Genomic DNA, 24,023 nt, shown 5'->3' on the forward strand with positions numbered 1-24,023 from the left:
TCACGCCCCAAACACACGGCTTACTCTCATCATCACCTTCCTCTGAAAATCAGCATTTTGTCTTGTTGTTGTTATTTATTTGTTTCTGACCCGAGGTTATGGTGATACTGGAAACCTGCCAGGAAACTGATACGTTTTGGTCCAGGAAGTGGCACAGTGGATAAAGCATTAGATTCTCAACCATGAGGTCCCAAGTTCGATCCCCAGAAGCACATGTACCAGAGTGATGTCTGGTTCTTTCTCTCCTTTCCTATAAATAAATAGATAGATAAACTCTTTAAAAAAAAATTGAGCCCCCGGCTCCCCACCTGCAGGGGTGTCACTTCACAGGCGGTGAAGCAGGTCTGCAGGTGTCTATCTTTCTCTGCCCCTCTCTGTCTTTCCTTCCTCTCTCCATTTCTCTCTGTCCTATCCAACAACAACAATAATAACTACAACAACAATAAAAAACAAGGGCAACAAATGGGAAAAAATAAACAAATATAAAAAATCACACGTTTAAAAAAGAAAGAAACTGATATGTTATCCCCCTAGCCATACTCAGTGTCCTTCCTCAGTCTTAGAACCACAAGAAGGAAAGGATATTAAGGACTATGAAGTACTAGGCTAGGACTGATGCATCGTTTCAGATTCAACAGCCAATTCTCTCCACTTTGTATCATCATCACCCCTTTGTAGGTGAGGAGACAGGGATCTGAAAACACCATGCAGTCTGCTAACGGTTACCTCTGCTTATGTCCCCATGGATCAGCCAAGCCAACATGAACAGAAATCATTGCAAAAGGTGAGTACAACCTTCAGCACAACCCCAAGCCATCCCAGGTAGAGTGCTTCAGCTAGAGTTAAACAGCTAGAACAGTTCAGCAGGGACCCTGCATGACAGTTAAAGACATAACAATCCACAGTTGTAGGGTAGTACACCTTCCTCCACTGCTACCCAGACCATCAAATCTATGTGACTGCACTTAGCCCTGCAGAGCTGGCACCTGGCAGGTTCTGTGTGGCTGTTCTCTTTCAGGTCCTCTCAGCTGCCAGCAGAGCTATGTGAAAGAGACTCACAGGTAGCACAGACTCATGTATGTGAGAGCGTCAAGCTTACCCCAAGAGGCAGCGTGGAGAGCACTTGGTGTGGTCACTCACTCAAGTTGTTCAGAAGAGGCAAATTGAAGAGGTGCCTGTAATTCAGATGCACAGCCCTGGAAAAAGAAAACAAAAATACAGAGGCAGTGAAAAACAGTAACGCAAAAGTCAGAGTGTTGTAATGAACATCCTGCTGTATTTGGGACTTGACAGGAAAAAAGGCAAACCTGAAAAAAAAACAGCAAGAATCAAGTTTACTAACTATAATGGAAGTGTTTCCATGCCCTGATTAGGGAAGCAAATCTACTGCTTTATCTGGCAACTTCATATGAACAAGGCATTTTAAGAGACGAGTGAGAGAGGGACAGTGAGAGGAAGGAGAGAGGATGGGTGGATGAATATGGATAGGTAGGTCAAGAGACAGATGATAGACAAGAGGGGTGGATGAGGGACTGGATAAGGGGAGGGATGGATGGATGGAGGGATGGATGGATGGAGGGATGGATGGATGGATGGATGGTAGGCAGGCAGGCAGGCAGAGTGAAACTACAATGGTCAAGTTCCTTTTCCAAAGCTTAGAACAGGAGAACAGTAAGTCTATTCTCACTGAGTTTTATTCAAAAGGAAGGTACCAGTCAAAACAACTAGGTTAATGAACAAGAAGAAAATATCCTGGCATGTGGTCTGGGAGGTGGCACAGTGGCTAAGGCACTAGACTCTCAAGCACGAAGTCCTGAGTTCAGTTCCTGGCAGCACATGTACCAGAGTCATGTCTGGTTCTTTTTCTCTCCTCCTAGCTTTCTCATTAGTAAATAAGATCTTTTAAAAAGAAAGAAGGAAGGAAGGGGAGGGGAGGGGAGGGGAGGGAAGGGAAGGGAAGGGAAGGGAAGGGAAGGGAAGGGAAGGGAAGGGAAGGGAAGGGAAGGGAAGGGAAGGGAAGGGAAGAAAATATCCTAGCAGCCCAGGAGGTGGCACAATGGGTAAGGTACTGGACTCTCAAGAGTAAGATCCTGAGTTCAATCCCTGTCACTGTGTATCAGTGATGCTCTGGTTCTCCCCAGACTGGCATTAACAAATAAACAGGAATAAAAAGAAAGAAAACAGTGATCCGGCAGGTGGAGCAGTAGATGAAGCATAGGAGTTTCAAGCATGAGGTCCTGAGTTCAATCCCTGGCAGCAGCATATATACCAGAGTCTGGCACATAAGTCTGGTTCCTGGTTCTCTCTCTCTCTCTCTCTCTCTCTCTCTCTCTCAATAAATAAATAAATAAAACCTTAAAAAGTGCCATCAAACAAACCTACAGGGATGCAGAGGTTACATAGGCTCCTGTGCTGAATATGGGCCCCAGGTTAAAGCAATGGAGTTTATAGTTAACAAGATTTATACACTTTTTCCATATTTGGGGAGCTGCTCTGTTCCCTGATCCAGCTTTCTAGTCCTTTTTTCAACTATGACACCATCACCCCAGAAAATACCTTGGGTCCACCTGCATATTAACTGTCAGACTTGGGCAAAAACTAGTTGGGTCATGGGCCCCTTGGAGTATACCTAAAATAGACCTACTAGCTTTTTTCTAAAATGGAGACCCCAAATCTTCATCTGCAATATTCTTGCCTTTAGGTTCATGATTAGCCAACACTTTGTTCTGCTTTATACGTTAACTCTTTTTCAGCCACCGGGTTCCAGATGCTACCATGATGTCAACCTGACTTCCCTGGGCAGATGACCCCACAAATGTGTCTTGGAGCCCCGCCTTCCCAGATCCACCCCACTAGGGGGAGGGAGAGAGACAGAGAGAAAGAGTGAGAGGCAGGCTGGGAGTATGGATGGACCTGCCAACACCCATGTTCAGCGGGGAAGCAATTACAGAAGGCAGACCTTCCACCTTCTGCACCCCATTGTGACCCTGGGTCCATACTCTCAGAGGGATACAGAACAGGGAAGCTTTCAAGGGAGGGGAGGGGATAGGGAGTTCTGGTGGTGGGAACTGTGTGGAAATGCAACCCTCTTATCCTATGGTCTTGTCAAAATTTCCATTTTGTAAGTAAACATTTTAAAAACACCAAAAAATGAATGAAAGAAAAAAAGAAAAGAAAAGAAAAATATCCTGGAGGTTGTCAAGGAGGTGCCATAGTGGATAAAGCACCGGACTCTCAAGCATGAGGTCTGAGTTCAGTCCCTGGCAGCACATGTACCAGAGTGATGGCTGGCGCTCTCTCTCTCTCTCTCTCTCTCTCTCTCTCTCTCCCTCCCTCCCTCCCTCCCTCCCTCCCTCCCTCTCTCTCTTCTCCAATCTCTCTCATAAATAAATATATTGAGAGAGAAAGAAAGATATCCTCGAGTGAAACACATAAATGCAAAGACTGACAATCAATAGGATGATGGGATGGTGAATGACAAGTGGTCATTGAAAATGTAAAGGTCACGGGCAGGGAAGAGAGCATAATAGTTATACAAAGAAACTCTCTTGCCTGAGGCTTCTAAGTTCCCAGTTCAATCCCCAGCACCACTAAAAGCCAGAGCTAAGCAGTGTTCTGGTAAAAATAAATAAATAAAATATATTTTCAAATATAAAAAAATGTAAATCTCAGGAACAGCTAACATCTGAGTGGCCTTTGGAAAGCAGGAAAGCGATCCTCCAGGGAGGGAGCACCCCCAAACCTTCCTAAGAACCAGCATTTATGGTATGTCGTTTTCACAGATAGTGAGCCAAAAGCCGGGGGTTTTGTTACTTATTTTAGAAGCAGATGGTGTTTGGTGCCTCTCAGGTTGTGGAGATGAATACCTTCTCATGTCCAAGTGCTCTTATTAAAATCCATGACCCCAGAGGTCAACATTCCAGAAACTACTTCCCTGCTTTCATTATGTGACATGTTGAAAGGATGGCTTCGGGAGAATGGAGGTGACTTCATTCCACCTCTCAGGCTCTGATAACAACACTGCATTCTGGCCACATACTGTGCGGTTTGGGGTCCCAGTCTTTGATAATGAATACAGCCCAGGGGGCGGGAAGCAATGACGGGATTCAACTTCCAGCTTCTCTTACCGCTGGTGTGAGAACAATCTAGTTACCTAGACTACGAAACAGTGGCTTGAGGGGTGTGGAGGGTGCGTGGATGGTGGGCCAAGGGGACAGATGGCAGGTGACTTCCACAGTACACTTTACCTAATACGTTAGAGCCCAGGTTTGAGGAAGAAACTTAAGGAGCAGTGGAGCAGTGCTGTAGTGTCTCCCCTTCTCCCTCTTTCTGTTCCCTCTCTCACCCTCCATCTAAGGGCTGTTTTGGCAAGAGCACTGGTCTTACAGGCCTGAGATTCCCAGTTCGATCCCTGGCACTGTAGGAACTGGAATGATGCCTTTCTTGCCTCATCTCTCTTTGGTCTTACGTGAAACTTTGTCTTCCAAATATGTAATTGACAAAATAAATTGTTTAAACTATAAAATGGGAAATATTTTTCTATCTCACCTGTTGGTGTACATTTAGAATCTAATACACCTTGGAGCAATCACACCGCAGGCCCTCATCAACAAGGAAGGACTGTAAACATCCCAGACAAGGGCTCCTTGCACAACAGCATTTCAAAAAAAAAAAAAAAAAGGAAAAATAAGGCTTATAATCATGTTTGCCATCAGATAAGCTGTTGGGAGAGGAGAGCTCCACAACAAAGGAATTGGATGCCTGAGGCTCCTGGCTTGAATAGTGTCAAATTCTTTTGTCGTTATTGTTGTTGCTGGTGGTGGTTTTTCTATACATATGACAGAGAGAAACTGAGAGGGAAGGGGAAGATAGAACAGAGAGAGAGAGAGAGACACCTGCAGCAGTGCTCACCCACTGGTAAAGCTCCCCCCCCCCCCGCTGCAGGTGGGGACCAGCGACTTGAACCTGGGGTCCTCAGGCACTATGCACTATGACACGTACGCTCAACCAGGTGCTCCACTGCCCAGACCCTCACGGGAAATCCTCCGCCTCATATATGAAATTTACATTTTTGGTCATTGCTGGAGCTTCACCACTCAGGACTGACTTTTTTTCTGAGACACAGAGCCAGAGGGAAAGATACCACAGCACCAGTGCAATAAGAGACTTGACTCAAAGGCATTTCAAAACAGGAGTCCTCATCCATGAGGGATCTTTCAAGCCCAAGACTAACTTTAAAAAAGACTATTAATTGACTATTAAAAGACTATTAATTATGGAGTCGGGCGGTAGCGCAGCAGTTAGGCGCATGTGGCACAAAGCGCAAGGACCCGCATAAGGATCCCGGTTTGAGCTCCCGGCTCCCCACCTGCAGGGGAGTCGCCTCACAAGTGGTGAAGCAGGTCTGCAGGTGTCTGTCTTTCTCTCCCCCTCTCTGTCTTCCCCTCCTCTCTCCATTTCTCTCTGTCCTGTCCAACAACGACGATATCAATAACAACAACAATAACTACAACAACAATAAAAAGACAAGGCCAACAAAAGGGAAAATAAATAAATAAAATAAACGTTTTTAAAAAGACTATTATTGGAAGACTAATAATATCGGGGGTCAGGTGGTAGCACAGCAGGTTTAAGCACACGAGAAGACATACTGAAATGTCACGTAGGTATTTTTAAAATCACAAAACATTATTTGACAAAGGACTAAATTTTAGAAGTTAGCTCTGATAAGGAGAAAAGCTCATGATTAAGTTTATTTTATTTATTTACTGTTTTTTGGGGGGAAGGCTCACATGTGGAAATTTTACAAGCACTCCGGAGCCAGTTTTTAATTCGCATAAAAAAGAGTGGTCTGGGAGGTGGAGCAGTGGATAAAGCACTGAACTCTCAAGCATGAGGGCCCAAGTTCAGTCCCCAGCAGCACATGCAGCAGAATGACGTCTGGTTCTTTCTCTCTCTCCTCCTACCTTTCTCATTAATAAATAAAATCTTTTAAAAGAGAGAGGGGAAAGCAGAGAGAGAGAGAGAGATGCCAGAGCACTACTCAGCTCTGGAGTATGGTGGTGTAAAAGACTGAACTTGGTGGGGCTGGGCGGTAGTGTAGTGGGTTAAGCGCACATGGCTCCGGACCAACTCAAGGATCCTGGTTCAAGCCCCCGGCTCCCCACCTGCAGGGAAGTTGCTTCACAGGTGGTGAAGCAGGTCTACAGGTGTCTGTCTGTCTGTCTCCCTCTCTGTTTTCCCCTCCTCTCACAATTTCTCTCTGTCCTATCCAACAACAACAACAGCAACGAAAACAATAACCATCACAACAAGGGCAACAAAATGGGAAAAGTGGGCTCCAGGAGCAGTGGATTCCTAGTGCAGGCACCTAGCCTCAACAATAATTCTGGAGGCAATAATAATAATGATGATAATGATGATTGAACTTGTTACCTGAGAGCTTTAGACATGAGACTCTGTTTGTATAACCATTATGCTATCTCCTCTGCCCCCCCCTTTTAATAGCGGGTAAGAGATGGGGGGGGGGAGAGAGAGACCATCAGCTTGGCTCATGAAGTTTCTTCCAACAGGGGCTAGAACCTGGGTCCTTGCGACTGGGAGGTGGCGCACCTGATTGAGCGCACATGTTACAGTGCTCAAAGACCTGGGTTCGAGCCCCCGGTCCCCACCTGCAGAGGGAAAGCTTTCCAAGGGTTGAAGCAGTGCTGCAGGTGTCTCTCCTTCTCTCTCCCTCTCTATCTCCCCTACCCTCTCGATTTCTGGCTCTCTCCAATAAATAAAGATAATTTAAAAAGTGGTCCAGGAGGAGGCACAGTGGATAAAGCATGGAACTCTCAAGCATGAGGTCCTGAGTTCAATCCCCGGCAGCACATGTACCAGAGTGATGTCTCTCTCCTCCTATCTTTCTCATTAATAAATAAATAAAATCTTTTTTTAAAAAAAGTTTAAAAACCTGGGTCCTTGCTGAGCCATCACCCAGCCCACACAAATCAACATGCTATCAGCTATTGACCAGGCATGAACTAATGACTTGAACAGGACCTGGGACCATTATGGGATCATACAGTCTTTGATCACATGCATCAAGAGTTAACCTTTTCCGATCCTGAACTCAGCCTGTCTTCAATCTAGCCTCGACTTACTCTGGAACCGGCCTGGGAAAAAGCACACTTAGGCCCAGGCTCCCTGTGTTTGCCTTCTAACACCTCAAAGGGAAACTCAAATAGGAATCACTGAGGGCAGATGGGTAAGCTTTCATCTCAGGAGATGAAAGGGGCTAATGAGTATTTGCCAGGCGGGCGCACTCCCACTCAGCCCCACAGGAAGGTTGGGTTTCTTCTAAGTCTGTCTGCTGCGGGGAGGAAGATGTCATGTTTGAAGTGGGGACAGACTTTTTAACTATGGGGGGCCAAGGGGCAGTTCACCCTTAAATTCTCTGTCTTTTTGTTTTGTTTTCCTGCACGGCCCCGAGTCTCACTTTCTCCCTCATTTTATCCAGGCAAAGCACGCAAAGCCCCTGGCGAGAAATCGGACTTAAGAGTCGGAGAAAATCAGACTCACATGGAAACAAGTTTGTGTAACGTCGAGATTATAGAAAGAAGACTTAGCAACCTTCTCTGAAAGCATAGGATATCGCCAAGATCAGGAAGAGCAGCAGGAACTGAAAATGAGCCGGCACAACCTAACAAGAACAGCAATGGCAACAAAACATTGTTACTGTTGTTATTGCTGATGTTGCTGTTGAATAGGACAGAGAGAAATGGAGAGAGGAGAGGAAGACACAGATGGGGAGAGAAGCAAGCCCCTGCAGGTGGAGAGCTGGGAGCTCAAACTGGGATCCTAGAGCTGGTCCTTGCGATTTGTGTCATGTGCGCTTAACCTGCTGCACTACCACCCGCCACCCCAAACTTATTATTATTATTGTCAATTTTATTTATGAGAAAGACAGGAGGGGCCAGGTGGTGGCACACCTGGTTGAGTGCATATGTTACAGTGTTCAAGGACCCAGCCCCCACCTGCAGGGGGAAAGCTTCACGAGTGATGAGGTGGGGCTGCAGGTGTCTCCCACCTCCTTCCCTCTCAACTTCTGACTGTGTCTATCCAATAAGTAAATAAAGATAATAAAAAAAATTTTTTTAAAGAAAGACAGGAGGATGAGAGAAAGAACCAGACATCACTCTGCTACATGTGCTGCTGGGGATTGAACTCTAGACTTTATGTCTGAGAGTCCAATGCTTTATCCACTGCATCACCTTCAGACCACTACTTTCAGATTTATTACTGCCCCCTTGAACAAATCTGTGAGATCTATGTAGACTTGTCACACTACATATAAAATGTTACTTGAATGGGAGTCGGGCGGTAGCACAGCAGGTTAAGCACATGTGGCGAGAAACACAAGGACTGGTTAAGGACCCCAGTTCAAGACCCCAGCTCCCCACCTGCAGGGGAGTCGCTTCACAGGTAGTGAAGCAGGTCTGCAAATGTCTATCTTTCTCTCCCCCTCTCTGTCTTCCCCTCCTCTCTCCATTTCTCTCTGTCCTATGCAACAACGACGACATCAGAAAGAACAGTAATAACTACAACAACAATAAAACAACAAGGGCAACAAAAAGGAGGGAAAAAAATTTTTTTTAAGTTTAAAAAATATTACTTGTATGCTAAACCTGTTGTACTACTAGACCGCAAACTCTTTTTTATTATTTATTTTTAATATTTATTTATTTATTTATTCCCATTTGATGCCCTTATTTTATTGTTGTAGTTACTATTGTTGTTGTTGTTGTTGCCACCGTGTTGGATAGGACAAAGAGAAATGGAAAGAGGAGGAGAAGACAGAGGGGGGAGAGAAAGATAGACACCTGCAGACCTGCTTCACCACTTGTGAAGCGACTCCCTGCAGGTGGGGAGCAGGGGACTCGAACCGGGATCCTTACGCCGGTCCTTGCACTTTGCACCACCTGCGTTTAATCCACTGAGCTACCGCCCGACTCCCAATAGACCTCGAACTCTTTAAGTCTTCCTTTGCACTGCCTAACATGGGGCAGGGTAAAGATGATTTAAGTGGTAATAATATGGGACTTAAGCACCCCACACTGTCAACTTGACAGATCGTGCAGGCAGAAAATTAATAAAGAAACAAAGAAGCTAGAACTACTGGACATTTTCCGAGTAAATATGGTGATTTTACCATTTTCAGCCCATCTTGGATGGAGCTTGAAGAAATCATGTGAAGTGAGATAAGTCAGAAACAGAAGGACGAATGTGGGATGATCTTACTCACAGGCAGAAGTTGAAAAACAAGACCGGAAGGGAAAACGCTAAGCAGAGCTTGGACTGGAGTTGGTGTACGGCACCAAAATAAAAGACTCTGGGGTGGGGGGAAGGTTCAGGTCCTGGAACATGATGGCAGAGGAGGACCTAGTGGGAGTTGTACTGTTGTGTAGAAAAAGGAGAAATACTATGCATGTACAAACGATTGTATTTACTGTTGACTGTCAAACATTAATTCCCCAATAAAGAAATAAATATAACAAGTGGTCTGGGAGGTGGTGCAGGGGGTACAATGGTGGGACTCTCTAGCATGAGGTCCCGAGTTTGATCACCAGCAGTGCATATACCACAGTAGAGTGTGGTTGATTCTCTTCCTCTCATTACTAAATAAAAACTTAAAATACAAAAATAAGTCAAGGCAACTTCTGCCCTGGCATAAATATCCGGTGAGAGAAAGACTTAATATATAAAACCAAGTTGTGTAATGCAGTGGTTCTAATTTCATAAATCCCTACTACAATGATTTGTTGTTGTTGTTGTTGTTGTTGTTGTTTTATTGTTGTTGTAGTTATTATTGCTGTCGTTGTTGGACAGGACAGAGAGAAATGGAGAGAGGAGGGGAAGACAGAGAGGGGGAGAGAAAGATAAGACACCTGCAGACCTGCTTCACTGCGACTCCCCTGCAGATGGGGAGCTGGGGGCTCGAACCGGGATCCTTATTATCAGCCCTTGCGCTTTGCGCCACGTGCGCTTAACCCGCTGCGCTACTGCCCGACCCCCACTATTTCTTTCACTTTCTATGAGCCACAAGTCCAAAGCTGACTTCAAGTTTCTCTGTATCTCCATGAGGACTCTACAGAGACATGCCCCAGTGTCGTCTGCAAGATCAGTGCACACCTACCCATTTCTATAATGAGCAAACACATCTGAAGTATATACTTCTTGTAAATTCAACATCCACGCTGGACCTGCGGCAGGCTCAGGAGAAAAATACATAAATAAAAGAGCTTCCCCAGGAAGAGAGTCCCTGCGCCTCTCTCAGTACATCACCTGCTTTCCTCTAAAACACTGGGGCGGTCAATTTGCCCTGAGGTTTTCAAGACTCTTGGCCCTGAATCATTTATCTCTTTCCCTCCCACACCCACTTAACTCACCATCAAGAAATTCCTGAGCAGTCTTACAACCAGGAAGGATAAGATTACCAAAACATTTTCTAATGAATACTTTCTATAAAGCAGAGGCTTTTTTTTTTTTTTTTAAATAGCCAAAGGAAATCAAATTTCAACTTGGAAAAAAAAAGGGGAGGGGCTTTTTGCATATTCCATGGTAGAGTCAACCCACATAGGGTGACAAGGCATGGCACCTTTAAAAAATACATAGCCAGAACATGTATGTCTTCGATCTCTGTAATGTTTCGTTCTTTCTATTTGATAGGACAGGGAGAAATTAAGAGAGGAGGGAGACAGAGAGAGGGAGAAAGACAGACACCTGCAGACCTGCTTCACTGCTACAGGTGGGGAGCAGGAGCTAGAACCTGGGTCCTTGCGCTTAGTACTATGTTTACTTTTAATCAGGTGTGCCACCACCAGGTCCTATGTTTCCATTTTCATTAAGTTATAGTGAGAGGTTAACAGTCTCGTCTCAAAACCGATGACAAAGCCAAGCAAGGAAACCAGCTCTCAGAATATATATATGACATACTGTTAAAAATTTAGCCAAATGAGAGAGAAAGTAACCAGAACAGTGGTGGTGCTAGGGATTGAACCTAGGTCCTCAGGCACACACATTGGAGCTCTAATTGTCTGAGCTTTCTCTCCTGGAGCATATATATCTGCTACAGAAAGACATTAACATAAGCTGGTCTTTCTCCACTAAAGTTACTGTGTACCACTCACTCCACAGGCCATCAGCCTTTTCCTATGCTTTTACAATAAAATTTCTGGGGGCCAGATGGTAGCGTAGAGGGTTAAGCGCACATGGCGCAAAGCACAAGGACCAGCACAGGGATCCTGGTTCAAGCCCTCGGCTCCCCACCTGCGGGGGGTGGGGGAGGGTCACTTCACAGGCAGTGAAGCAGGTCTGCAGGTGTCTATCTTTCTCTCCTCTCTCTTCCCCTCCTCTCTCGATTCCGCTGTCTTATCCAACAACAACACAGCAATGACAACAATAACAACAATAAAGGCAACAAAATGGGGAAAAATGGCCTTTAAACCGGTGGATTCATAGTGCAGGCACCGAGCCCCAGTGAGTCAATAAAACTCTGGAGTCAATAAAAACAAATAAATAAATAAGATTTACTTTAAGAGATAATAAAAAAGTCTTTGTTGGATTTTAAGGGCAAAGATGTGTGACTATCCCCACCCCCACCCCAGGGAAGGGAAGTACCATCATTCTGATTCATTCAACTTACATCAGCCAGACTGTCAATAGCCCCCAAGGGTGGAAAATAGTTGTAAGCTACTAGGCAAGTTTCGCTGGTTGTTCGAAATTTCCTGAAAAGGGGCTGAGTGGTGGCTCATCTGGTTGAGCACAGGGTACAATATGTGCAAGGACCAGGGTTCAAGCCCCCAACCCCCACCTGCAGGAGGAAAGCTTTGTCAGTGGTGAAGCAGGGCTGCAAGTGTCTCTGTCTCTCTATCTATCTCCCCCTTCCCTCTTGATTTCTGGCTGTCTCTATCCAGTGAATAAAGATTTTTTAAAAAAATAGACTTTGCTGTGATCCGGAAGGTGGCATACTGGATAAAGTGTTGGATTCTCATGCGTGAGTTCCAGAGTTCAATCCCTGGCAGCACATGTGCCAGAGTGATATTTGGTTCTCTCTCTCTCTCTCTCTCTCTCTCTCTATCATTCTTCGTAAATAAGTAAGTAAAATCTTTTTTAAAAAATAGACTATTTTCAAAAAGAAAAGAGAGAGAGAGAGAGAAATCTCCTGAAACAGGAAAGAAAACCAAGAAAGAGCAGCGCCAAGGGTGGTCTAGAATTGAGATCGTGCCCACTCCACTCAGATTAGGGCTGAGATGGCCCCTTCCCACTACCATGAGGTAGCTGACATGTACAAAGCACCCCATACAGATCAGACTCCAACCTCAAGCCAGCCCACCTCCAAGGCCTACTGATCCTTCCTTCTTGCTTCCATGTCTTTCCAGGGCCCTCACCTTCCTCCATGTCCCTGAAACCCTGCTCCCTCCAAAACCAAACAAACAAACAAACAAACAGACTCTCTGTTTAGACCCCCAAGACACCTAAAATTAAAGAACTAGGCCTTGCAAAGGATTCAAAACCTTCTTGTACTTGTTTGCAGTGTTATGCCCAGAGGTTCAAGTCCCAATCTCACGCAAAGAAGACCAGAATCCCATGCAAAAGCAAGAGCCTTTGTTAGCCAGCTTAAGCTTGGGCTGCTGACACCCCTCTACGCAAGGGGAGAGGGGAGAGTCTGCGACCCTGATCATTTCTCATCCCACCTTTTTATAGTTAGCACAGGGTGGGTACAAGTGGAAATATTTACACGGAACAAGGAACAGTTGGTTTCAGGTTAATGGCTGTTCTCAATATTCGGGACTTTTCTTTAACCTCACATCCAGAAACCATTTTTGAGATCCAGAAGGTCTGCTGATTCAATGGCCCCAAACCACTCCCTTGCCTGGGTCCTGCCTGCATTTTGCTTTCAAGGCAAGCAACAACTTCAGACCTATTCAGATTGCACCCTGCTTGTCCTCCCAAACCCATGTCCTATCCATCCTCTTATGAGTCTATGTACCCTCACAATCTAAGAAACGAAGAGGTTATGATTTGCACCCAGCTCTAGCCACCACAGCATATGCAACAACAATTAACGCTTTTTCCCCTGGGCCAGCAAGTGGTAAGTGTTACAGTGTGCAAGGACCTAGGTTCAAGTCCCTGCCCCGGTTCGAACCCCCGACTTCCCATCTGCAGGGGAGTCACTTCACAAGCGGTGAATCAGGTCTGCAGGTGTTTGTCTTTCTCTCCCCCTCTGTCTTCCCCTCCTCTCTCTATCTTTCACTGTCCTATCCAACAACGATGACATCAATAACAATAACAAGGGCAACAAAAATGGGGAAAAAAAGGCCTCCAGGAGCAGTGGATTTGCAGTGCCGGCACCAAACCACAATAACCTTGGAGGCAAATAAAATAAAATAAAATAAAATAAAATAAAATAAAATAAAATAAAATAAAATAAAATAAAATAAAATAAAATAGAGACAGGTGGTGAGTGGTCCAGGAGATAGCTCAGTGGATAAAGTGTTGAACTCTCGAGTATGAGGTCCTGAGTTCAATCCCCGGCAACACATATACCAGAGTGACGTCTGGCTTTTTTCCTCTCTTTCCTATCTTTCTCATAAATAAATAAATAAATAAATAAATACATTTTTTTAAAAAGAAAGAAAAGAAACTTAAAAAAAAAAAAAAGACAGGTAGTGAAGCAGTGCCTCAGGTCTCTCTCTTATAACATTTGATTTTGTAATATGTTTTATTTTATTTTAATGAGGGGGGGTTCCAGAGCACTGCTCAGCTCTGGCTTATGGTGATGCTGGGTATTGAACCCGAGACCTCAGAGCCTCCGGCATGAGAGTCTCTCACAGAACCATTTGCTATCTTCCCAACCCAGTGTCTCTCTTTCTCTCCATCTATATCTCCCCCCTCCTCTCAATTTCTTTCTGACTCTATCCAAAATAAAGAAAATATATATTTGAAAAAAAATGTTAAGTCCATCCCCCGTTTATGAAAGCTGGTGTTAGCATGGCTTGGTTTTCTGGAGCACCAAGCCACAGGCCGGCTTTGACTTCACGCCACCCCCCTGGCCCCTGGCCCCCATCCATTCGCCATGTCCCAACTGGTTTCCCCGAATCTATCTGTGGAGTGTCAAATAGCTCCCCTAGCAGTGTGTCATGCCCATGATCCAGTTTTGGGCTTGGTCCCACTGCAATAAAGAAAGTTTGGATGCTGTGACGATTTTTTTCTTCTCTCTCCCTCTCTCTCCTCTCCCGCCCCCCTTCTCTCTTTGTCTCTCTGTCTCTGTCTCTCTCTCTCTCTCTCTCTCTCTCTCTCTATATATATATATATATATATATATATATATATGTATCTGAAAAAGTCAACCTGGAGGCTTGAAGCCCTAGGGACATAAGAGAGCAATGATCAAATCTGCGTGTAAAACCCTTCTGGAGAGGTCTGGGAGGTGGCAGTGGATAAAGCATCGGGCTCTCAAGCATGAGGTCCTAAATTCAATCTCCGGCAGCACATGTACCAGGGTGATGATGCCTGTTTCTTTCTCTCTCCTATGGCCTTGGAGGAAGGCCCAAAGCCTCCATGTGCTCTAAGCTCTTGAAGGACCTCCCACTCCTGCCTCCCCCACCTCCTCTTCCTCAGGCTCCAGCCACACTCCCTCCAGCCTCAGAGCCTTTTGCACACTTTCTCCGCCTAAAGAGAAAGTACCTTCTCTGTTCAATCCCTCCCAGGCTAATTATTACCTCTCCAGATCCTCCAAGAGCCATCCAGTTCACCCCTCCTTGAAACAAGAGCACTTTTTCACAGAAGAGATAGTCCGCTACTCCCGGGTAATCTCTTATCTCTGCTACAAAGTTTGACTCAGAGGAGGGCTGGCCACTAGCACTTGTGACTCTTCAGTCCCTAAAACAGAGTCCTCAAAAGGCTGGATAAGATAAAGGTTAAAGACAGAAAAAGACCCGGGTTAATGGATCTTCTGGGAGGTTTTGCCTACGGGGTAAGGAAGGAATGAGAGAAGATAGAGGAGAAAGGAAAATTCACATCAGGGTGTGTCACAAAACTCCACCACACCACAGAACCTCATGACAGGGAGCCCTGAGAGGTGAGAGGCAGGCTGAAGCCCTTATCCGCTCCCCTCCCTTCCCCCCACCCTACCCCAATCCCCCAGCTAGTTCAGGGTCATCCCCCAAGGCTACAGCTCTCTCCCACTTCTGAGTCTTTGCACAACATCCCAACTCAAAGAACTGGGACTGAGGGCAAAGAAAAGACGATCCAAATAAGGCACCTGAACCCACAATGAACCACCTCTCAAAGCTGTGTATGAGGGCTGGGGAGACGGTGTACAAAGAGCCTTCATGCAAAGAGCCTTCCATGCCTAAGAGGGTAGATAACATAATGGTTATGCAAAGAGACTCTCATGCCTGAGGTTCCAAAGTCCCAGGTTCAATCCATAACATCACCATAAGCCAGAGCTGAACTCTAGTAAAATAATAATAATAATAATAAATTAAGTAATTTCCACTTTTGTTAAATCTGGGGGGAAGGATGGGGGTACTCAAGATGGGGCAAGGGGGTCCCTACAGAAACAGATTTGGGGGAGTCGGGCGGTGGTGCAGCAGGTTAAGTGCACATGGTGCAAAGCATAAGGATCCCCCCCTTCAAGTCCCCAGCTCCCCACCTGCAGGGGAGTCGCTTCACAAGCGACGTTCTCTCCCCCTCTGTCTTCCCCTCCTCCCTCCATTTTTCTCTGTCCTCTCTAACAACAACGTCAGTAACAACAACAATAATAACTACAACAAGAATAAAACAACAAGGGCAGCAAAAGGGAATAAATAAATAAAAAATTTAAAAAAAGAAACAGCTTTGGAGGGGCAGACTTTTTTTTAAAACATTTTTTAATATTTATTTATTTATTCCCTTTTGTTGCCCTACCGCCCGACTCTCAACTTTTTTTTTTTTTAACCATCTTTGTTGGATAGAGGCAGCCAGAAATTGAGAGGGAAGGGGAGAGGGCGAGGAAGAGGGAGAGGGAGAGGGAGAAGGAGAGAGATCTGCAGCATTGCTTCACCACTCACAAAGCTCTCTCCCCTGCAAATGGAGACTGGGGACTCAAACCAATGTCCTTGAGTGTTGTAACGTGCGCTCAACCACCACCCGACCCCTCGCCTCTCTTTCTTTCCTTCCTTCCTTCCTTCTTTTCTTCCTGGAGCACTTGTTTATGGTGATGTTGAACCTGAGACTTTGGAGTCTCAGGCATGACAGTCTTTTTGCATAACCATTATGGTATCTCCTCCCACCTGAACATAGAACTCTTTAATGCCCTGAAAGTGAAAATGGCACGTGCCTGCTCACATGATTAAGAATCACCAAGTAGACTGTGAAACAGTTAACCACTCTTCTCACTGCACCAGTACAAAAGAGCATGGTCTTTATGTTCTTTAAAAGTATTTATGTATTGTGGTCCGGGAGGTGGCGCAGTGGATAAAGCATCGGACTCTCAAGCATGAGGTCCTGACTTCAATCCCTGGCAGCACATGCACCAGAGTGATGTCTGGTTCTTTCTCTTTTTAAAAAGTTATTTATTGTTGTCTGGGAGGTAGTACAGTGGATAAAACATTGGACTCTCAAGTGTGAGGTCCTGAGTTCAATCCCCAGCAGCACATATTACCAACATGATGTCTGGTTCTTTCTCATTCTGCCTATCTTCTAAATCAGTAAAAAAATAAATAAAAAGCCATGACCTATTAAAAACATTTACTTATATACACATGTTACAGTGAGCAAGGGAGCCCAGGTTCAAGCCCCTGGTCCCCACTTGCAGGAGGAAACTTCACAAGTGGTGAAGCAGGGCTGCAGGCGTCTGTCTCTCTCCCTATCTCCCCCTTCCTCTTGATTTCTGGCTGTCTCTATCAAATAAATAAAGACCATTAAAAATAATTTTAAAAAGAATGAGAGGAGTGTTGCTGAGGAGTTATTCTGATGCAGTCTCCGCCCCCAGGTTTTTCTATGCCCCGCTAAATCCTAGAGTGCCCCCTTTCAACCAATCCTGGCCCTACACGTCACCCCTGGTTGTCGCCCAATAAAAAGCCCCCTCACCCCTCCCCTCTCTCTCTCTGGGCTCTCGGCTCTCCCTCTCTGAGGTCTCGCTCCCTGCTCTCCCCCGTGGTCGGCCATTGCCGCCTGGCTCCACGTGGTCTGAACCAAACCTCCCCCCCATCCTATAATAAAGATCTGTGTACCCCTTTGCTGGACGTCCGCTCTCTTCTCCGTGGTGCAGCCCGACACCAGACCGCCGCAACAACAGAGGAGGAAGGAAGGAAGGAAGGAAGGAAGGAAGGAAGGAAGGAAGGAGAGGAGGAGGGGCTGGGTGGTGGCACAGCTGATTGAGCGCAGGAGTTACAACGTGCAAGGACCTGGGTTTCAGCCTGTTTCATTTCCCAGACCTCACCGCCCCCCACCTCTCCCTTCAAAGTTGGCCTCCACACAGCCCCCTCCGCTCAGAGGAAACTTCCAGGTTGTGACACTGATCCAGTGAAACCACACAGATGAAATTTCCTGCCCATGTGCTAGGCCGGAATTCCTGCAGGGGGAAAGCTTTGTGAGCGGTGAAGCAATGCTGTGGGTTTCTTCTCTCTCTCTCCCCCTCCCCTCCTCCCTCCCTCCCCCTTTATCTCCCTCTACTCTCTCAATTTCTGGCTGTCTCTATCCAACAAATATAGAAAATTTTAAAAAATAAATAAAAGAGAAAGAGGAGGAAGAAAACGGCTAAGCACTGTGGCCTGAGACTGGAAGCTGGGGTCACCTGCAACCCTGACATCGGAGAGAAAGGAAGACCAGGTCTCTAAGAACTGAGGCGTGTGGGTGTGACCTTCCATATCTCGAGGCTCCACTGATGCAGAAACTGACATCTTGAGTTTCCGCCCTGTTGTAAATTCCACACAGCCCAAAAGGGTCTTTAAAGTCCTAAGTGGGGTCTTAGAACACTGTGGATGCACCCAGGACAACCTCACAAGGCTGAACTCTGATGACCTTGCATACTCAGTCGCTCGAAAGACCATGGATAACTCATCCAAACGTCTTCACTTCCACGGGACATGGAGACTGCCTGGAGGAATGCATAACGGAATTTCACCGAATACTTGTGTGCGCTTTACTATCAAAACCTGGGCTTGCTTCCCCATTTCCGAAACCGAAATCTACTCCAGAGAATAAAAAGTGAAGGAAAACTGAGCCCAACAGGAAAAGACACACCAGAAATATGATGCAGCAGTTTCCACATACACTGACAGACACCCATCCACAGAAGGTTTCGTTTCCCAGACCTCACCACCCCCCACCTCTCCCTTCAAAGTTGGCCTCCACACAGCCCCCTCCGCTCAGAGGAAACTTCCAGGTTGTGACACTGATCCAGTGAAACCACACAGATGAAATTTCCTGCCCATGTGCTAGGCCAGAATTCCTGCCAGTCTCACATGGAATGTGATTTCAACAACAAATCATAAATGTCAACAAAATGTGGTGTGAACACACAAGAATCTTACAGACTCAAAGGAGGAGTCTAGGCAGTGAGGCTCAAAGGGGGAATAAGGGAGGAGGTTGAGGTGAGAGTGAGAAGAGAGACCGCAGTGGAGTTCAGCATGGCATCCCATCCCAAGATGGACCTGGTGAGAAAACATTATTAGGGGGTAGCTTCACAGGACAACTGGAGGGTTGGTTTCCAGAGTGAAAGGCTACCCAGTCTAGAGAAAAGCATCATGACTCTCAGATATGCATCAATACTCAGTTCAAAAGGCCACCACTGGGCTGGTCTACAACCAGGGGCCCTTACCTCAGCTGAGCAGAGTTAAGGCTGCCATTTTAGATGCCTACATCTAACCCAGATTTCCAACCAGAGTCACCCACGCCAGGGAGGAGCTGGTGTTCCTCCTTTGTACAAAGTTGTCATCTTGCTCAAATATAAATTGGTGCTTGAAAATATAAAAAGGAGGGCAGGGAGGTAGAGGGCATATGGTTATGCAAAGAGACTCTCATGCCTGAGGCTACAAAAATCCCAAATTCAGTCCCCTACACCACCATGAACCAGAGCTGAATGGTGCTCTGGTAGAAAGGAAGGAAGGAGGGAATGAAGGAAGGAGGGATGTAGGGAGGGAGGGAAGAATAAAAGGAGAGAGAAAGAAAATATAAAAGGAAGTTACGTTTCTGTATTAAGAAAAGCGATTCTAGGGCAGGGGTAGATAGCACAGTGGTTATGCAAAGAGACTCTCATGCCTGAGGGTCCCAAAATCCCAGGTTCAATCTCCTGCACCACCATAAACCAAAGCTGAGCAGTGCTCTGGTAATAAATAAATAAATAAATAAATAAATAAATAAAAATAAAACTTTAAAAATAATAGAAAAGTGATTCTAACATAGGAAAATCACACAGGGGCAGGAAGAAAGGAAACATACATCTATTCCTACAGTTTATTGATTCCATGGCTGCCAGTTCTTAGCAACATCGCCCCGCCAGATATTCGTCGGGATGCGGCATCATCTAAGTTCATTTCCCACGTCTACGCTCGACCGGACCTGCCAATATACGCGGATATCTTCGCCCACCCTGTCCAACGCTTGACGTCTCGTCACCCAATCTGGTCCCCTACGCCTACACTGAACTTCTCTGTTCCAGACTCTTGGAAACAGAGTTGGCAGTCAGCTGAGGTAAAGAACAAACACCTCATCACAGACCCCTGCGAGCGTCAACCCGGCTCTGACCTAGCACGTTATGATTGGGCCCTCCTCCATCGCTATCGAACAGGCCATGGCCGGTGCGCCGCTATGTTCCATCGCTGGGGAGCCAGAGACGACCCGAACTGCCCCTGCGGCTCCAGACAGACTATGACCCACATAGTCAACGACTGCCACCTCTCCAGATTCAAAGGAGGTCTCGAAACTTTACATCAGGCTCAACCTGACGCTGTTGACTGGCTACGGAAGAAGGGCAAACGCTAGAAGAAGAAGATTGGTGGGAGAATTTATGCTGCTTGACTACAAATGAAACGAGAAATAAAAGGTTTAATAGTGTAGGTGTATGACACTTTTCCAAAAGACTTTCTTTTTTATTGTTTTCTTTGTTTCAGATAAAGACAGCAAATGAGAGGGGAAGGGAAAATAGAGAGAGAGAGGTACCCGCAGCACAGCTTCACCACTTGTGAAGAAGCTTTCTCTCTGCGGGTGGGGACCAGGGCTTTGAATCTGGGTCCTTACTCATAATATGTGACACTCAACCAGGTGTGTCACCAGCAGGATGCTTATAAATAAATCTAATTGTGCCAATATCCTACCCAGAAAAGAGAAAAAAAGGAGGGAAAGAAGAGGAGGAGGAGAGAGAAAGGAAAGGTAGAAGACAGAATTGAGTCTATTAGTGTAGAAACTTTTAACTAGAGGGCCAGCAAAATGGCTCACTTGGATAGTGTACTGCTTTGCTGTGTGTGCAATTCATGTATGAGGCCAGCGCCCACTGAACTGAAGGACACTTTGGTGCTATGATCTCTTCCATGCTCTCTCTCTCTCTCGTGTATCTCTCCATCTGAGAGAGAGAGAGAGAGAGAGAGAAAGATATTACATCAGCCATGGAACAGAATTATGTAACCCTCTTGTAATGTTCAAATCCTGTCAAGCTTCCACCTGGAATTACTATTAAACATTTTGCCCCCAGTGAGAAACAAAGGAACAATGTCTCCCCAACTGTAATAAAATTCTGGAGAAAGACACTGCCCACTGAGCCTGCCAACCCTTACAGTACAGGCCTCAAATTCCCAGGAGGTCAAATATTCCGACTCCCATGCAAGCTGTAGTCTCAGTTCACAATCGATAGGACAGAGAGAAATGGAGAGAGGAGGGGAAGACAGAGAAGGGGAGAGAAAGACAGACACCTACAGATCTGCTTCACCACTTGTGAAGCGACTCCCCTGTAGGTGGGGAGCCAGGGGCTCGAACCGGGATCCTTAACGCTGGTCCTTGCACTTTGCTCTCCCTGCACTTAACCCGCTGCGCTACCACTGACTCCCAACTTTTAAACATTTTAATGACAGATGTAGAGGGCAAGATAAAAGAGAAAGAGAACAGAGCACTGGTTTGTGGTGGTTTGGGGGATTGAACCTGAGTCTCAGGAGACATATATATATATATATCATGCTATCTCTCTAGCCCCAAACTAATTCTTCTTCTAGCATTTGCCCTTCTTCCGTAGCCAGTCAACAGTGTCAGGTTGAGCCTGATGTAAAGTTTCGAGACCTCCTTTGAATCTGGAGAGGTGGCAGTCGTTGACTATGTGGGTCATAGTCTGTCTGGAGCCGCAGGGGCAGTTCGGGTCGTCTCTGGCTCCCCAGCGATGGAACATAGCGGCGCACCGGCCATGGCCTGTTTGATAGCGATGGAGGAGGGCCCGATCATAACGTGCTAGGTCAAAGCCGGGTTGGCGCTTGCAGGGGTCTGAGATGAGGTGTTTGTCCCAAACTAATAATCACCAACAACATCCATTCATCAATGGTAGAGGAAGTCTTTTGGCTAGTGGTCACATCAATACAAAGCAAAAGAAGCTGGGGTGGGGGAGACAGCATAATGGTTCTGCAGACACTCTCATGCCTGAGGCTCACAGGTCCCAGGTTCAATCCCCTGCACCACCATAAACCAGAGCTGAGCAGGGCTCTGGCAAAAAAAAAAGAGGAGAAGCAGAAGCTGCTGTTTAAAGGAACTGACCATTTGTGACGAACTTGAAGACTGTGGAGAATCCCCTACAACAAAGGCCCTAGGCTGCATCTCATCACATGATGATTAAGAGGCAAAGGCCCAAGTTCTGAGACAGCTGCAGGAAGCACAGGCACAAATAGGTCTGTGGTCTGCCCTTCTAAGCCGCTCTTTTGGGGAAATTCAGTGAATCAGATTCCAGGAGAGTATTCGGTCATATGTATCCATCCTATCTGCATAACTTATGCTTATTTTATTTTTGCCACGAGGGTTATTTTATAATATTTTATTTAAATGAGAGAGAGAGAGAGACAGAACTGTTCCGCTCTGGCTTATGGTGGTGCTGGGCACTGAACCTGGGACCTTGGAACTTCAGGCATGAAAGTCTTTGCATAATAACCATTCTGCTGTCTCCCCAGCCCACCACCAAGGTTATGTATGACTGGGGTTCTATTCTAAACAATGAGGTCACCATTCCCAATGACTTTTTTTTTTAATTAATTTTTCTTTCTTTCTTTCTTTCTTTCTTTTTTTTTTTTTTTTGTCTCCAGGGTTATTGCTGGGGCTCAGTGCCTGCACTATGAATCCACTGCTCCTGGAGGCCATTCTTCCCATTTTGTTGCCCTTGTTGTTACCCTTGTTGTTGTCCTTATTATTGTTATTGCTGTTGTTGGTGGTGGATAGGACAGAGAGAAATGGAGAGAAGAGGGGAAGACAGAGAGGGGGGAGAGAAAGACAGACACCTGCAGACCTGCTTCACGGCTTGGGAAGCAGCTCCCCTGCAGGTGGATCCTTACGCCGTTCCGTGCGCTTTGCACCATGTGCGCGTAACCCGCTGTGCTACCGCCCGCCCCCACCCCACCCCATGACTTTTTCTTTTCTTTTTTCTTTTCTGATAGAGCCACAGAAAAGTCAAGAGGAAGAGAGAGAAAAGTACAGCACTGCTCCACTGTGAGTAAAACTTACCCGCTGCAGGTGGAAACCAGGGCCTGGAACACTGGTCCTTGAGCATAGCAACATATGTGCTTTACTGGGTGCACCAGTGCCCAGGTCCCTTTCACATGTCACTTCCATCCAAAGCTTCACCACCATAGAACCAAGACATTGTAAATCTGGCCAGTCAGCTGTAACATGCATCAGTGAAGAGTACAGATCTGGTTTCACGAAGTGGTCGCCTCGCCTCTCTTTTCCCCTTTTCTGATTTAGAGAGAATGAGAGACACTACAGTGCTGGTCCCACCGTCTAGGGAGCTCAGATGCGGTGTTAAGGCTTGAAGCCAGGGTCACATGCCTAGTAAGGCACACACTAACCGAGTGGGCTCTCTCCTGGCACACAGAACATAAGTGTTAGCTACACAGCTTTTATCCAGGGTATGTCCATCTAACTGCCCCCAAGAACAGGGCATCTTCTTCTTCTTCTTTTTTAAATTGCCACCAGGGTTATCTCTGGACCTCAGTGCTTACACTACACATCCACTCCTCCTGGCAGTCATCTTTCCTTTATTCCCCCGTCTCTAGTTTTATTGGGTCAGACAGATAGAAACTGAGAGGGAAGGGGGAGGGGGGAGAGAGAGAGAGAAAAAAAAAAGACACCTGCAGACCTGCTTCACGCCTGTGAAGGGTGTCACCCCCCCATCTCACCTACCCCTGCAGCTGGGGGCAGGGGCTCAAAGCAAAGTCGTCGAACAAGATGGTGTGTGCGTTTAACTGGTACACCACCATCCAGTCCCATGGCACGTCATTTATTTATTTTTTTAGGTAGAGACGGGAAGACAGAGAGAAGGTAAAAGCAACCAGATCAGCATGCACACGGCAAAGTAACACACTATCCAAGTGAGTTATTTCTCTGGTTCCAGGGTCACAGATTCTCCCCAGAAATGTACACATGACTGCTCCTGTCTGCAGACACGTGCACACACACACACACACACACACACACACACACACGCCCGTCTGCTGCGTCGCTGTGGTGCACACACACAAGACAACCAAGAGGGCAACCCAACAAATGTGCCTGTGGAAGAAAGCGGGCGTTTCAAGTACCACTTGCAGATTGCTGCAGGGATCTTGTTACCACAGCGCCAAGCTTGGAAATCATGGTGCCTCTGACTAAAACCAGCTGCCTCGCCACTGAATCTGAACTGGTTATTTTCATTAAAAAAAGAACAACAACAACAAAAAAAAACTGATGTATTGCACCAAAGTAAAAGACTCTGGGGGTGCTGGGGAAGGTTCAGGTCCTGGAACATGATGGCAAAGGAGGACCTAGTGAGG

The 24,023-nt window shown here is 46.2% G+C and overlaps 1 protein-coding gene across 8 annotated transcripts in view; it reads right to left on the reverse strand.

Annotated features, from left to right (window-relative positions):
* TIAM2 (TIAM Rac1 associated GEF 2) overlaps positions 1-24,023 on the reverse strand; it is a 274,186-nt gene that overhangs the window by 181,914 nt on the left and 68,249 nt on the right. For 6 of the 8 annotated variants that reach the window (XM_060205281.1, XM_060205280.1, XM_060205282.1 and 3 more), the window contains one exon: positions 1,100-1,196. The gene's annotated coding sequence lies outside the window, so the exon portion shown is untranslated. The remainder of the gene's footprint in view (positions 1-1,099; positions 1,197-24,023) is intronic. The other 2 variants (XM_060205285.1, XM_060205283.1) reach the window with 1 other exon arrangement.

Source organism: Erinaceus europaeus, chromosome 13, assembly GCF_950295315.1.
Source record: "Erinaceus europaeus chromosome 13, mEriEur2.1, whole genome shotgun sequence".
In the NCBI taxonomy this organism is placed as follows: domain Eukaryota; kingdom Metazoa; phylum Chordata; class Mammalia; order Eulipotyphla; family Erinaceidae; genus Erinaceus; species Erinaceus europaeus.